Raw genomic sequence first — 15,806 nt, 5'->3', positions numbered from 1 at the left:
TGGCGTTGAACAAACCGGCGGTGAGCATCATCCGGCGGCTCGTATGCATCTGCCATCTCGTCGAAAACTCCTCTCAACGTTTTCTTTTTCTCGGCCTTTGTAGAACGGAAGAATCATACCGACTCGTCGTCAAGAAGAGTTGGTAGAACCTCCAATGCCTCTGCGTCAGTCCACCTGGCGGAGCGCACCGCCGCCAAAAATCTGCAGGCGAAAGCACTTCAATCGCCACCGATGGAGAATTCTTTAACGGTTGTCAGATGACGACTGCGACTCCTTGCTGCGCCGTCCTCAGCAGATGACTCATTACGCGGCATATTCAAAATGTCCAAGATGGCGGCTCCCCGCCGCGGAGAGCGCAAGATGGCGGCTTCCCGCCGTTCTTCCCCTGCCACGCCCAAGATGGCGTCTTCGTGCCGCGTGGCAGATGGCGCTGACAGCGCAGGCAAGGCGGCGGCCTGCAGATCACCACCGGTCCTCCCCGACGCCGTCCTCGGCGTGACGAGCTCGCACAGTTGCGCCAGCACGATTTTCAAGGTCTCCAGCTGTGCCGCCATCTGTCTCCATCGTAAGTCCGCGTCCTCCGGCGCGGACGGGTCCACCGACGCGGCGACATCTTGTACTCCCGGACCCGTACTCGTTCCCGCACGGATCTCCTCCTCCATCGCAGGCAGGTCCACCGCCTGAGGAAGGTCGTCGTCGTCGGATGATGTAGCAGATGATGGCGCAGGAATATTCTTTCTTCTGAGCTGTTTTGACATGCCGTTTCACTTCTGACACCAGTGTAATAAAGGACTCTTTCACTGTGTCTGTCTCCGTTGTCCTTTATTTGGGTTCTTACAACTTGTCCCACACGGCCCTCACTCAGAGCCTCCCCGCTTGGCAGCTCGACAGCTGCCGTCGCTCCCGTAGCCTTTCTCCACTCCGATGCAGCTCCGCTACAGGCTTCCTTGTGCAGTCTTTCAGCTGCTCTCGCTGCAGCTCCACCGCTGCTCTCCGTTCCACCTGTGCCCGGTCACCGCTGGCCGACGGTGCCGAGTCTCACCGCGTGGCGATCTCGCCACTCTCCACCCTCTGCCCTGCGTGGCCTCACCCTGTCTTTATTCCCACACTCTCCTCCCGTCTCTTCCGGTTATCGCCCTTAAGAGCTTACCCCTCTCCCCCACGTGACCTAACCCCTCCCCCCGTGACGTCATATCCGCGAGGCCGTTTACGCCCGCATTACACAGGTAACAAGCTGAGAATAGGAGCACTCCCTTTAAGAGTGTGCTCCTAATCTCAGCTCGTTACCTGTGTAATGCGAGCAAGGATTGAGGGGGGCGGAGTCTGGGTCACGTGGGGCGTGGGTGGAGTTAGGGTCACGTGGGGGAGAGGATTTAGGGAGAGAACAGGAAGGGGAAGGGAGAGTTTAGACGGAGTGAAATACGAAGAGGCCACGCTGGGCAAGAGGGAGAGAGTGGCGCTGTCGCCACGCGGTGGGAGACGTCGACACCGACAGCCATCAGTGTCAGACGAAGAGAGCTAACGGGGCAGTGAGAGGCTAGCTGTGTAAGGGGCAGCAGTGACGCTAGATAGCGGGGCAGCGATGTGGCTGCAAGGATTGCCTGATGGAGCAGCAGGGAGACTGCATATTGGAGCAGCAGGGAGCTGCATAACAGAGCAGCCGAGGGCTGTGGAGAGGTCGTCGAGCGGGACGCGGGCCTGAGCGAGACGCCGTGGTATCGAGATCTACGAACCCAATAAAGGACAACGGAGATCGACATCTGAGAGAGAGTCCTTTATTACACCTGTATAAAAGACACCTGGGAGCCAGAAATCTTTCTGATTGAGAGGGGGTCAAATGCTTATTTCCCTCATTAAAATGCAAATCAATTTATAACATTTTTGACATGCGTTTTTCTGGATTTTGGTTGTTGTTATTCTGTCTCTCACTGTTCAAATAAACCTACCATTAAAATTATAGACTGATCATTCTTTGTCAGTGGGCAAACGTACAATATCAGCAGGGGATCAAATACTTTTTTTCCCTCACTGTAAGTGTTTTGTGTATTTTTTCGCATTTTTAACGCGAAAGAAAATGTCCCCCTCACTCCCACCGAAGGCGTGCGACTCGGTATGGGCCGCCCCACCAAACGCACGTGAGTTGGTATAAAATCGCACTAAATCGCTAATTAAATGAATTTAACGTTGACGGATGGGAAAACGGAATAGCGATTGCTCACCGCGGGGCTTACGGCGTGGTACCTGGCTATTTTATTTACATAAACCCCAACGTTTGAGAGCCAAATTCCTCGCAAGCGTGCGCACACACACAAACAGACAGACGGACAGACAGACAGACAAAACATTTCTTTTATAGGTAAGACTGTGATTCCCAGTGTATACCTCCAATAATTATTTCTTGTTTTTCTCTTAACACATGTGTTCAGATATATTAAAATTGTGACATGTTAGACTATTTGAGGTTCGTGAATTTTATAAATAAAATTATACCTGTCAGAAATAGACAGGCCAAGTCCCCAAATTAAACTATACTTTTCTCAAAACACTATAATTCTCAAGCTTCAAATAAAGATTGAATTCTCATTAAATTTATATATACAGTGAGGGAAACAAGTATCTGATCCCCTGCTGATTTTGTACGTTTGCCCACTGACAAATAAATGATAAGTCTATAATTTTAATGGTAGGTTTATTTGAACAGTGAGAGACAGAATAACAACAAAAAAATCCAAAAAAACGCATGTCAAAAATGTTATAAATTGAAATTGTATATAGTTAGTATATCCTAAAACAGTCAATATATACCCCTACGGTCAGTAAATACTGCTGCAGTCAGTACATACTACTATACAGTCAGTAGGTACTACTATGGTCAGTAGCTACTGCTTTAGAGTCAGTAGATACTTCTATAGAGTCATTAGATACTGCTATACAGTTAGTATTTACTACTATAGCCAGTAAATACTACTATAGAGTCACCAGATACTACTATAGAGTTAGTAGTTACGATTATAGAGTCGGTAGAAACTACTATAGGGCCAGTAGATACTACTATGCTCAGTAGTTACTACTACAGTCAGTAGATACTACTGTAGGCCCAGTAGATACTACTACGGTCAGTAGATACTGCTATAGAGTCAGTAGATACTACTATAGAGTCATTAGATACTGCTATACAGTTACTAGTTACTACTATAGTCAGTGGATACTACTATAGAATCAGCAGATACTACTATAGAGTTAGTTGTTACTACTATAGAGTCGGTAGATACTACTGTAGGGCCAGTTGATTCTACAGCGGTCAGTAGTTGCTACAGTCAGTAAATACTACTATACAATCAGTAGCTACTACAACCTCAGTAGATTCTACTGTACAGTCAGTTGATACAACTACAGAGTAAATAAATACTACTTACACTGTTGTATGTAGGGTGTGTACGTATATATACCTACGTGGGGATAAATGTTTTTTTATGAGGGGGGGCGTCGACAAATTTTTGCAAACCTTTAACATCTACTATTTATCCTCCACTTTCTATAACTTTGGGGACTTCTGCAAGCCTCTTATAATTCTGTTCGTTGATACATGTGTAGTGGTGATACGCGCTGGGATAGGGATCGTGTGCCAGCGCGTAGTGATTGGCTGTGTGTGTTGGTGACGCGTGCTGACGGTGAAGGATCAGGGGTCAGCGCGGGGTCAGGGGTTATGAGGCAGTGATTGGTTGGGTATCAGTGACGCGCGCTGACAGCGATGGGATCCTGGGGCAAGCGCGCGGGGATTGGTCAACTAAGGGGGATGCTCACGTCGAGGTCCGCATACGCTCCGTCTCCGTGAGTGGGGGCTATATAAGGTGGTGCGCACAGGCGCACGGGGAGCGAGTGACCAGCGAAGACTGAAGACGGAGGAGGAAGAGATAGGGCCCTGCGGTACCTAGTCCCGCTGTCCTGTAGGGGCCGGGGCTCTGTGTGACCCAGAGGCGGAACCCTGGGACCCGGGGCCGAGCGTCCGTGAGAGGGCCGGCCCTTGGGACTCAGAGGTTGTGGCCCACGCCCAAGCTGGGGTGGGCCTGTAGGCTCCACGGACGTTACGGGGCGGAGTGCAGTGTGAGCATGCAGTGTGAGCCATAGTAACTACACGTGCCAAGTGAAGTGTGTGTAGTCAGAGGCATAGTAACTACACGTGTCAAGTGAAGTATGTGTAGTCAGAGGAATAGTGACCACACGTGTCAAGTGAAGTGTGTGTAGTCAGAGGAATAGTGACCACACGTTGTATCGTGACAAGTCAAGGTTTAATAAAAAGTGTGCTACCCGTCAAGTGGTTTCCTGCCGTCATTCCAATACTTCAACTGGCGTCAGAAGTGACACAGTCTTCCAGGCATGGATACAAGGAAGACCCGTCGGACTCACGGGATTGACCGCGAGGATAACCTTGACGACTCGGGCCAGCTGGCATCGGGGGGAGAGGACGAAGAAATGCCGACGCCGCAGGATCCGCCGAGGGCGCCGGACGAGCGACTGGGGACCGATGCCGTACTCCGCGAGGCGCACTCCCATCTGGCAGAGCTGCTGCTCGCCGCCGCGTCCATCCTGGCGGAAATCAGCACGTCGGGAGGAGCGGGGACGTCGGCGGACATTCAACAGGGTCGCCCCGCAGATTCCCGCCAAAATGACTGGGCGATTCCCGCAATTTCAACTGCGCGGACATCTTTTGGCGGGAACGGCGAGCACCACGTGGCGGCGGTTCTCCAAGCGCGCCCGCTTACGTCATCAACGCGCGCTGCGGACCGCCATCAGCCACCCGCCATTGGGGCCGCCATCTCGCACACCGACGGTGCGGCGGAGAGGAACCACGAGGCAGAGGACGACTTCATCTTTCAACAGCGCCTTCCCACATTGTCAGCCTTCAAGGCGGAAGGCGGGGACTGGGGCGCATTCCAGCGCAGGTTTCTGGTGCATCAGGAAATGTCCGCCTGGTCCAACGCTACGGCGCTGCGGGCACTGCCTGCCATGTTGGACGACAACGCGCTCGCGGCCTTCACGTCCGCACAGAGGTCGGACCGCTCCACGCTTAAGGCTGCGCTGGGTCTCATGGCCAAGGTCTATGGACCTCCCTCGGCGTGTCGCCATCACTTTTACGCCCGGCGGAAGGCGGACACGGAGACCGCGCTCGCCTACCGCACGGCGTTGTTGGCTCTCGCCGACGCCGCATTCCCTCATATGGACGAGGAGGGCCAGGACGCGATGGTCTTGGAGCAACTGCTCAAGTTGGCGCAGGACCTGGGGGTCCCCATCAACATGGCCGACGAGGTCGATATTTCTTCTTTGCGGGTCACAACAAGTATACAGGCGCACGAGGTCCTCCAGCGTAAACAGGGGGTCGTCTGCAATGCTGCCGTGGCCTCAGCTCCGGGCCCGGTGGTCACCGAGCCCCAAGTCGTCAGCCCACGAGAGGAGGTGTTCACCGCGGGACGACCGGGGGACTGGAGGTCGGGGGGTCGTTCGCCTCTGCGATCGGCCCGCAAGCTGGAGCAACCGAGATCTCCGACGACCCTCATCACGTGTTACAACTGCGGCCTCCGGGGCCACGTGGCGTCCGGTTGCCGCGCTCCACGTCAGCGCGCCATGGGACCTCGGCTGGACGACGACCAAGGCCCCAAGTCATCCCTACTAACCCCGGCAAGTCGCGGCGCTTCACATGCTCGGCCTACATGCACGACACACATGGGCCGTCGCGTTGCGGCGGAGAAGAGCCGGTTAGGGATCGGGGATTCGGTTCGGTGAGGGGGGTTCGTGCGGGACCGAGGGGACATTAAATGGTCGGAGTTGGGGCACAGGATAGTGGCTGCGTCGGCGGGATCATCGGTCGTTACGGGATTCATTGACGGGGTCGAGGTCAGGGTGTTAGTGGACACGGGAGCGTCGGCGACTATTATATCGGACCTCATTTACAACATTCTCCCCGTCCAATGTCGACCTCTGCTCCCGGTAGACGTGCCATTTTACGCGGCTAATGGGGGCTCGTTGGGCATTGTCGGTCAGATTAGGGCGTCCATTTGCATTGGAGATATAAAATTGTCGGGACCCGTTTTCGTTTCTTCTTCCTTGGCGGTTCCTTGTCTGTTGGGCACAGATTTTTTGGCTAAAATGCCCATTAAAATTCTCATCGATCAGCGTTGCATTGAACTACCATCGGGTCGCCGTATTTCATTTTTGACGAACCCTACCGAAATTCGGACGGCGTGCGCTACGATACAAGCGCTGGCGACGCAGACCGTGCACGTGCCCCCGGGTTCATAGATGTTAATTCCCCTCCGGTTGAGGAAACCATGGGTGGGGGAGACCTCGGAACAGAGCATGCTTTTGGGTCCTTCAAATAGGGCTGTCGGAGGTCTCGATTTGTCGGTGGCTCACACTTTGGTTCAGGCTGACAAGGACCCATTCGTGATGGTTTTAAACGCTGGGTCGCGGCCGGCCATTATTCAGCAGGGCACTGTGCTAGCTCACGCGGCACGGGTCCCTGCGGAAGAGCGGCTGGTTGCGCATGTTGATCCAAGCCCGACGCAGAACAATCCAGTGAGGGAGGACCTTGAATGGGTCGATTCGCTGTGCGCGGACTCGAACGATTTGTCAACGGTACAGTTGGGTGCGCTGCGTGCGTGGCTGATAGAATTTTATGATGTGTTCAGTAAGCATAAATATGACATTGGGTGCACGGACCTGTTGCGCCACCATATTGAAACAGGCGATGCGGCACCGGTCAGGCTAAATCCCTTCCAGCTGAGTCCTGCTGAGAAGGAACACGTTCAGTCGGCCGTCAACGATATGCTGGCGGCCGACATTATTTCGCTTTCTTCCAGTCCTTGGGGAGCACCTATTGTGCTGGTTAAAAAGCAAGATGGGTCCTTGCGATTTTGCGTAGATTTCCGTCGCCTGAATAAAATCTCCGTGGCTGACACGTATCCGCTCCCCAGAATGGACGAGTCCCTCGATGCATTGTCTGGTGCGCGATATTTTTCTACTCTTGATTTGTTATCGGGATTCTGGCAGCTGCCACTCGACGACGAGTCTAAACCTAAGACAGCATTTCGGACTCCAGGGGGCCTATTCCAGTTTAACCGGTTACCCATGGGACTTCACTCCACTCCCGCGACGTTTCAGCGCCTTATGGAATTGGTTTTGTCAGGCTTGCAATGGGATACTTGCTTGATTTACCTTGACGATGTCATTGTTTTCAGTAAAACGTTTGAGGAACACCTCCAGCGATTGAGAGGGGTGTTCTTGCGAATGCGATCGGCTAAATTAAAGTTTAAACCGGCCAAATGCCATCTTCTTCGTAAGTCCGTGAGATACTTGGGCCACATTGTCGATTCTTCGGGGATCTCTACCGATCCCGCGAAGACGGACTGTGTCAGTTCATGGCCAACGCCCACGTCGGTTTCGGACGTGCGCAGTTTCATCGGTTTTGCTTCTTACTACCGCCGATTCGTTGAGCATTTCGCCACCATTGCAAAACCCTTGCACGCTCTAACGGCAAAAGGAGTCAAGTTCCGTTGGGGACCAGAGGAGGAGGCCACGTTCTGCTCCCTCCGGGACGCCTTGGTGGGTGCCCCGCCCTTGCGTTATCCTGACTTTACAAGTCCCTTCTTGCTAGACACGGATGCTAGCAACACGGGCATTGGCGGGGTGCTCTCACAGGTCGTTGGGGGAGTCGAAAGGGTGGTCGCCTATGGTAGCAGGGTCTTGTCGCCGGCGGAGCAGCGCTACTGCGTCACCCGTCGCGAGTTGCTTGCTATTGTTTTTTTTGTACAGCAATTTAGACCGTATCTCTATGGCCGTCACTTTACGGTCCGGACGGACCACGCGGCGCTTCAGTATTCATTGAGGGTCGCCCAACCCTCGGGCCAATTGTCACGGTGGTTGGAAGTCCTCCAGGACTATCAGTTCACGACCACATACCGTAAGGGGTTGCGCCACACTAACGCCGATGCCCTGTCGCGATTGTCGCCTTGTCACAAATGTGCATGCTTAATGGGATCGGCGCGCTGTAAACCGCCAGCTGCGGAAAGTATGGGGGCGTTGGCTGCGACCGCGGATGCACCAATCGGGGATGTTCCCGCTACCCCTGAGGGAGAGGACTCGCTGCTCTCACTGTCGCTGATTGAGTGGGGCCGTCTCCAAATGGCTGACAGCTCCCTGCTAGCGTTGCGCCGCAGGGTGGGGGGTCCCGAGGAGGGCCGGGAGCGAACTGGCTCCTGGGTACTTAAGCAGGGCCTGTTAATGAGATGGGACAATTTGTCCCGTCGGCACGCACTCGTGGTGCCTTCCGCTGTGCGGGGGAAAGTTGTCCTGGCCGCACATGAACGCCTCTTGCATTAGGGAGTAAACAAAACGCTTGCTCTGCTTCAGCGTGACTATTATTGGCCGGGGATGGGGAGTGATGTGGTGAATATTCTAAAGGGGTGTGTTGATTGCGCCAGACGGAAACCGCCGCCCATGGCATCAAATCCACCGCTGAAATCTATTCAGGTCTCTCGCACTAACGAGCTCGTTGCGCTCGATATTTTGGGGCCTTTTCCAGTCACTCCTAGGGGTAATAAGTACCTGTTGGTTGGTGTCGAATACTTTACCCGGTGGCCTATGGCGTGGCCACTCGCCAACCAGTCGGCGGCGGCTGTGACGGACGCCTTTGTCCAGGGCTACGTCCTGGACAAGGGGGCTCCCGAACGCTTGCTGACCGACCAAGGGAAATTTTTTTCAAGTAAATTGCTGCAAGAGGTGTGCGACCTATTGGGTACTAAGAAGGTGCGTACCTCCCCGTACCACCCACAGACAGACGGGATGGTGGAGCGACTCCACAGGACTTTGACTTCTATGCTGTGCCAGCAGGTGTGTGAGGCACATGTTGATTGGGACCTGCAGGTCCCGGGGGTCCTCGCCGCGTATAGAATGGCTCCCCATGCAGCAACGGGATTTTCCACATTCTATCTGATGTATGGTCGGGAAGCCGACCCGCCCATGGAAATGCAGCTGGGACTGTCCGCACCACGAACAAATTCGAAATTGGCAGAACATATTAAATGTAACATTCATAAGCTGACCGAGGCACGGGAGGCCGCACGGCTTAATTCGCGGGCTCACCAAATTGCCAACGAGCGGTTGCGTGCACAGAAGGTGTCCGTGCACGACTGGAAACCAGGCAATAGGGCCTGGCTGCACTGCCCTCAGGCACCTTTGGCTACGTCGCCTAAATTGTTGAAGCCATGGCGGGGACCCGTGGAGGTCGTGCGGGTTGCACGCCCCCAGTGTGTTCAAATAAAATGGGGAAAGCGCCGTTGGTACGTCCACCCCTCCTGACTGAAACCGTTCTCGCCTCCATATGGCCTCCCTTTGTGTCGTGAGGGCCGAGCATGTGACGTGACCGACGACCCAAGGGGGGAAATGTCTCCGCCTGATCCTCACATGTCTCCGCCTGATCCGTTCCCAGGTGTCTCGGAACTGACAGCTGCCGACCACCGGCGGCCGGATCCTCGTGGCGCGGCCGGTCCTTCCAGGCCCGATCCGCGCCATCCAGGGCTGCCGGAGCCACCGGACGGTCGTCAGCGTCCCGTCCCATACGATGGACCGGCCAGGCGGACTCGCGCTAAGTCGCGCTACTTTTCATGACCAACCGAATGAGGAGCCGATGCGGCCGGAGCGCCTCGTCACTGCGTTCCTCATCCGCTCGACCGCTCTATCACCCCGGTGGAGGAGCGAGCGGAGGGGGGAGGGATCAATAGTCACAGAGACACTGGACACGTTCATTTTCTGGGATTTGCTTTTAGTGTGTTGTTCGTCGGGCTGTACATAGCTTGTTGTCTAGGTGTTGTGTGTTGTTGTTGACTTTTATTGTGTTGGTTGTCGGTTTGTACATAGGTTGTTGTCGGGTGTTGTGTCGTTGTGTTGTTGTTGTTGCGTTACGGGGCACACTGGGGGGTGGGGTTTTTGTTGTGTTGACGTTGTGTTGTGTTGTTTAGCAGCCGGGCCGGCTGCGAGCTATGTGGGAGGGGGTGATGTAGTGGTGATACGCGCTGGGGTAGGGATCGTGTGCCAGCGCATAGTGATTGGCTGTGTGTGTTGGTGACGCGCGCTGACGGTGAAGGATCAGGGGTCAGCGCGGGGTCGGGGGTTATGAGGCAGTGATTGGTTGGGTATCAGTGACGCGCGCTGACAGCGATGGAATCCTGGAGCAAGCGCGCGGGGATTGGTCAACTAAGGGGGATGCTCACGTCGAGGTCCGCATACGCTCCGTCTCCCGTGAGTGGGGGCTATATAAGGTGGTGCGCACAGGCGCACGGGGAGCGAGTGACCAGCGAAGACTGAAGATGGAGGAGGAAGAGATAGGGCCCTGCGGTACCTAGTCCCGCTGTCCTGTAGGGGCCGGGGCTCTGTGTGACCCAGAGGCGGAACCCTGGGACCCGGGGCCGAGCGTCCGTGAGAGGGCCGGCCCTTAGGACTCAGAGGTTGTGGCCCACGCCCAAGCTGGGGTGGGCCTGTAGGCTCCACGGACGTTACGGGGCGGAGTGCAGTGTGAGCATGCAGTGTGAGCCATAGTAACTACACGTGTCAAGTGAAGTGTGTGTAGTCAGAGGCATAGTAACTACACGTGTCAAGTGAAGTGTGTGTAGTCAGAGGAATAGTGACCACACGTGTCAAGTGAAGTGTGTGTAGTCAGAGGAATAGTGACCACACGTTGTATCGTAACAAGTCAAGGTTTAATAAAAAGTGTTGTACCCGTCAAGTGGTTTCCTGCCGTCATTCCAATACTTCACATGCACAAACGGCCCACCGGGCTTTCACAATTGCTTGGTATCTGTGTATGGATATGTTAGATTTTTAAGAGTAGTTTTGAAAAAAATTTTTTGCCAGGGCAACGCCGTGTACTTCCCGAAGTATAATATATATTCCTAGGGCTATTGCTGACCGCAGCATTGCGAACATAATGATAAAATAAAGAGGCGAACAAGGGCAGGATAGAGTCCTTATGAGAAGGTGAGTTTGACAAGGAAAGAAATGCAAGCAGTGGTGCTTGAGTAAGGAAGTTTCAATGAGTGCACATAACAAAAGGATCAGAAACATTGACATTGACAAAACAGAACACAACTTGAAAAGTGTGCAAAGCAGCATGGAGAGATGTTTGCTTGGAAAAAAACACGTCACCCAAAATTTCAGGTGGACACAATTATGTTTATTTAACTACAAAGTATAACAGCCTTTTTTTAAATATATGTATTAGATGTAAACAAGTACTGCCGTCTTTGTTGTGATGGAGTCCATTTATCTCGGAGTGGATCTGGATTTGCAACAACAACAGCAACAAAAACGATGGCCATTTTTCTAAATAAGCATTTACGAAAATATCAAACTTATCGTTAGCATTGTTGCGGACAATATAAATAACACGACATAATAAGACAATAGGCTTTATTACCATATCTATCAGTCCACATAAATAATATCAAAGTATTATTTTAAACATCCCATCAGCCACGCAACCTTCTGAGAATGCATATAGTATAAGCAGCATGAAAGACCATATATATTAGGCATGGGTTCTTGTTTGATGCAAAACATGCCGAAAAGCCCTTTCCAATTCTGAATCATTGGTTTAAACAAGCCTGAATCTGCTGATGAGACACGCATTGTTGAAACTGGCTCTGAGTTTTATTTATGATGAACCAATATTGCTGAAATTATGCACTCCCAGGAGGCCATTTAGCTCGTGGAATATGTAACAAAAATACTTCTTATTTTGTGGAGGGGGACAGATATGAGAATTAGGCGTACAGTATTGTAGGCATATATTAATGTCTGTGCAATTGCGTGAGAATGTAGGCATCTGTGGCAGCCCTAAAAGCATGCCGTCTCAGGCTGCCGCAGCATGCATGGCACGTGTCTACGAAGGCGAAACCTTGGTAGCTTCTTACCATTGCGCCACCCCTCGGGACCGACAATCACGCGGCGAGTCCCCAGAGAGTGGCGGGGCCGTCTGAAAAAGAGACAGCGGCAAATGTGGGCCCTGATGGTCGGCGCAGGTGGCATTTGAAAAGGGCAAAGTGTGGGCCCAGCGGGCAGCCTGCCAGCATCGAAGTCGGCACAGCGCTGGTCCTGCTCGGAGGCCAGGTCCCTGTATACACGGTAAGAAAAGATTTTGACAATCGTTTATATTTTGTACCCAGAATGGGTAACACAATTTAATAAAATATATTACTTCACAATTGTAACAAGCGGTATCGTGTTGTTTACACTCCTGTACTTCATGGGACCTCCTTTGCCAGCACGAAAATATGAGAATAGGTTTTACCCTTTTTTCTGGCAACTAAACAGGTGTTAAGATGTTAAAACACCAAACTGACACCTTTTACAAGGAATCATGTCTGCATTAACCACAATACTTGTGATCAGAATGCAAACAAAAAACGTACTCTGATAATATATGCATTGTCTTTGAAACTGATTGGTTCACACCAGCCTCGTCTCAAAACGGTGTTCGACCAGAGTACGCCAAAAGGCTCTCTTTATCCTATAACGTCCTATGGAGCTCTCACAACCTAGCCACTCTCTTTCCTTTCCAGGCTTATATCAACTCTCCTACTCCCTTAATTGCCCCAACTGACAGCCTCGTGGCTGCCCATCAACTGCCCCAACTGACAGCCCCCTGCTGCTGCTTGTGTAGCTCTACACCATTACACTAACACAATGTCATATGTACCTCTGGTACCCCATAAGTGTGGCCAAGATGCTTGCAGTGACAAATAACCAGCGTATACGCGATCGCTTGTGTTGTGATCGAAACATCGTGGTTTTTTAAAATTATTTTATCTTTTATTTTAATTACCAAAAGGACCAAGAATAAGTCTACATTATAGACTGCCAGTACGCTCAATCAGGTTAAGAACCGGGCTACAGTCTACATTTGTGACTGCCAGTACGGTCACTCAGTTTAATAACCATTGTTACAGTCTACATTATAGACTGCCAGTACACTCACCCAGCTTAATAACCAGGCTACAATCTACATTATAGACTGCCAGTACACTCACCGAGGTTAAGAACCAGGCTACAGTCCACATTATAGACTGCCAGTACACTCACCGAGGTTAAGAACCAGGCTACAGTCTACATTATAGACTGCCAGTACACTCACCGAGGTTAAGAACCAGGCTATAGTCTACATTATAGACTGCCAGTACACTCACCGAGGTTAAGAACCAGGCTACAGTCTACATTATAGACTGCCAGTACACTCACCCAGCTTAATAACCATTGCTACAGTCTACTTTATAGACTGCCAGTACACTCACCCAGCTTAATAACCATTGCTACAGTCTACATTATAGACTGCCAGTACACTCACTCAGATTAAGAACCAGGCTGCAGTCTACATTCGTGTTTTTTTAATTAACTTTATTTTTATTATTATGTTTCTATCTACGTGGCTTTACCGACAGAATCAAAGAATATGAATTCCTGCAGTCACGAAAGTTGTAAGTCAAAATTTATAGTGGGTGGGTTGAGGGAGGATGTTGGGTTGAGGGGCGGGGTGTGTGTGGGTTGAGGGGCGGGGTGTGTGTGGGTTGAGGGGCGGGGTGTGGGTGGGTTGAGGGGCGGGGTGTGTGTGGGTTGAGGGGCGGGGTGTGTGTGGGTTGAGGGGCGGGGAGCGGGTGGGTTGAGGGGCGGGGTGCGGGTGGGTTGAGGGGCGGGGTGCGGGTGGGTTGAGGGGCGGGGTGCGGGTGGGTTGAGGGGCGGGGTGCGGGTGGGTGAGGGGCGGGTGTGTTACCTCGCGCACGTGACCGCCGGGCTAGTGATCGCCATGCTTGCGGAAGTGAGAGTGGCGCGCGAGCGAGAGAGAGGAGTGCGCAGGAGACACGCGGAGCCCCGGGCGGTGAGTGCGCCGCCTCCTGCTCCTCCTCACCCCTCCTCCTCACCCACCTCCCTCCACGCATTCTACCCCTGCTGCCCGTGACTGTGATGATGGTTAATTGTGAGACTCCCCTCTTACTCCTCCGTGCAACCCCGCACGAACGAAGAGGGGTCCCCGTTGCCCGTCGCGCTCCCCGTGTTCCCGCCGATTTGTAAGCTCTCTGCCGGCTCCCCCGTGCTCCCCGTGCTGTCCCGGCTCCACCGAGGAGTTCCGCGCACTGCGCCGGCTGCCGACCCCGGCGCCCGTTTCCCGCCGCACGACAGCGCGAGAGAGACGCGGTGAGGGAGACGTGGTGAGGGAGACGTGGTGAGGGAGACTTGGTGAGGGAGACGCGGTGAGGGAGACGCGGTGAGGGTGAGGGAGACGTGGTGAGGGTGAGGGAGACGTGGTGAGGGAGACGCGGTGAGAGAGACGCGGTGAGGGAGACGCGGTGAGAGCGACGCGGTGAGGGAGACGCGGTGAGAGAGACGCGGTGAGAGAGACGCGGTGAGGGAGACGCGGTGAGGGAGACGCGGTGAGGGAGACGTGGTGAGGGTGATACGTGGTGAGAGCGACGCGGTGAGGGAGACGCGGTGAGGGAGACGCGGTGAGGGAGACGCGGTGAGGGAGACGCGGTGAGGGAGACGCGGTGAGGGAGACGCGGTGAGGGGGACGCGGTGAGGGAGACGTGGTGAGGATGAGGGAGACGTGGTGAGGGTGAGACGTGGTGAGGGTGAGACGTGGTGAGGGTGAGACGTGGTGAGGGTGATACGCGGTGAGGGAGACGCGGTGAGGGAGACGTGGTGAGAGAGACGCGGTGAGGGAGACGTGGTGAGGGTGAGGGAGACGTGGTGAGGGAGACGCGGTGAGGGAGACGTGGTGAGGGAGAGACGTGGTGAGGGAGAGACGTGGTGAGGGAGACGCGGTGAGGGAGACGCGGTGAGGGAGACGTGGTGAGGGTGAGGGAGACGTGGTGAGGGAGACGTGGTGAGGGAGACGCGGTGAGGGAGAGACGTGGTGAGGGAGAGACGTGGTGAGGGAGAGACGTGGTGAGGATGAGGGAGACGTGGTGAAGGTGAGACGTGGTGAGGGTGAGACGTGGTGAGAGAGACGCGGTGAGGGAGACGCGGTGAGGGAGACGCGGTGAGAGAGACGCGGTGAGGGAGACGCGGTGAGGGAGACGTGGTGAGGGTGATACGTGGTGAGGGAGACGCGGTGAGGGAGACGTGGTGAAGGAGACGCGGTGAGGGAGAGACGTGGTGAGGGAGAGACGTGGTGAGGGAGAGACGTGGTGAGGGAGACGCGGTGAGGGAGACGTGGTGAGGATGAGGGAGACGTGGTGAGGGTGAGACGTGGTGAGAGAGACGCGGTGAGGGAGACGTGGTGAGGGAGACGTGGTGAGGGTGATACGTGGTGAGGGTGATACGTGGTGAGGGAGACGCGGTGAGGGAGACGTGGTGAGGGAGACGTGGTGAGGGTGAGGGAGACGTGGTGAGGGTGAGGGAGACGTGGTGAGGGAGACGCGGTGAGGGAGAGACGTGGTGAGGGAGAGACGTGGTGAGGGAGAGACGTGGTGAGGGAGAGACGTGGTGAGGGAGACGTGGGGTGACATTCGCCGCTACGCGCAGCGCGAGCCACCGACGCATTGGCGGTGGCGGCGCGGATGCGTGCGGTGAGCCGCGATTGTAGTTGTGGTTGTTGTTGCCAGTGTGTGTTTGTGGTGGGGTCTGTGCCTGGTTGGTTGCGGCTCCGCGCTCCGCGCTGCGACCCCGCCGGGCCGAGTTGGATTCCTCGCTCACGGCCAACACCGAGTGGCGATTGTCCGGACCGGTGCTGGGCCTCGCTTAGGTCGACTCGGCCTCAAATG

General features: G+C 54.1%; 1 protein-coding gene across 10 annotated transcripts in view; it reads left to right on the top strand.

Annotated features, from left to right (window-relative positions):
- The first annotated feature begins 13,807 nt into the window (after window positions 1-13,807).
- Window positions 13,808-15,806, top strand: part of FUT8 (fucosyltransferase 8) — a 384,345-nt gene continuing 382,346 nt past the window's right edge. For 8 of the 10 annotated variants that reach the window (XM_078870634.1, XM_078870632.1, XM_078870629.1 and 5 more), the window contains exon 1: window positions 13,808-13,921. The gene's annotated coding sequence lies outside the window, so the exon portion shown is untranslated. The remainder of the gene's footprint in view (window positions 13,922-15,806) is intronic. The other 2 variants (XM_078870636.1, XM_078870630.1) reach the window with 2 other exon arrangements.

Source organism: Lampetra fluviatilis, chromosome 30 (genome assembly GCF_964198595.1).
Source record: "Lampetra fluviatilis chromosome 30, kcLamFluv1.1, whole genome shotgun sequence".
Lineage (NCBI taxonomy): Eukaryota > Metazoa > Chordata > Hyperoartia > Petromyzontiformes > Petromyzontidae > Lampetra > Lampetra fluviatilis.
Note: the sequence above shows the minus strand (reverse complement) of the source record. Positions and strands in the feature narration are given on the sequence as shown.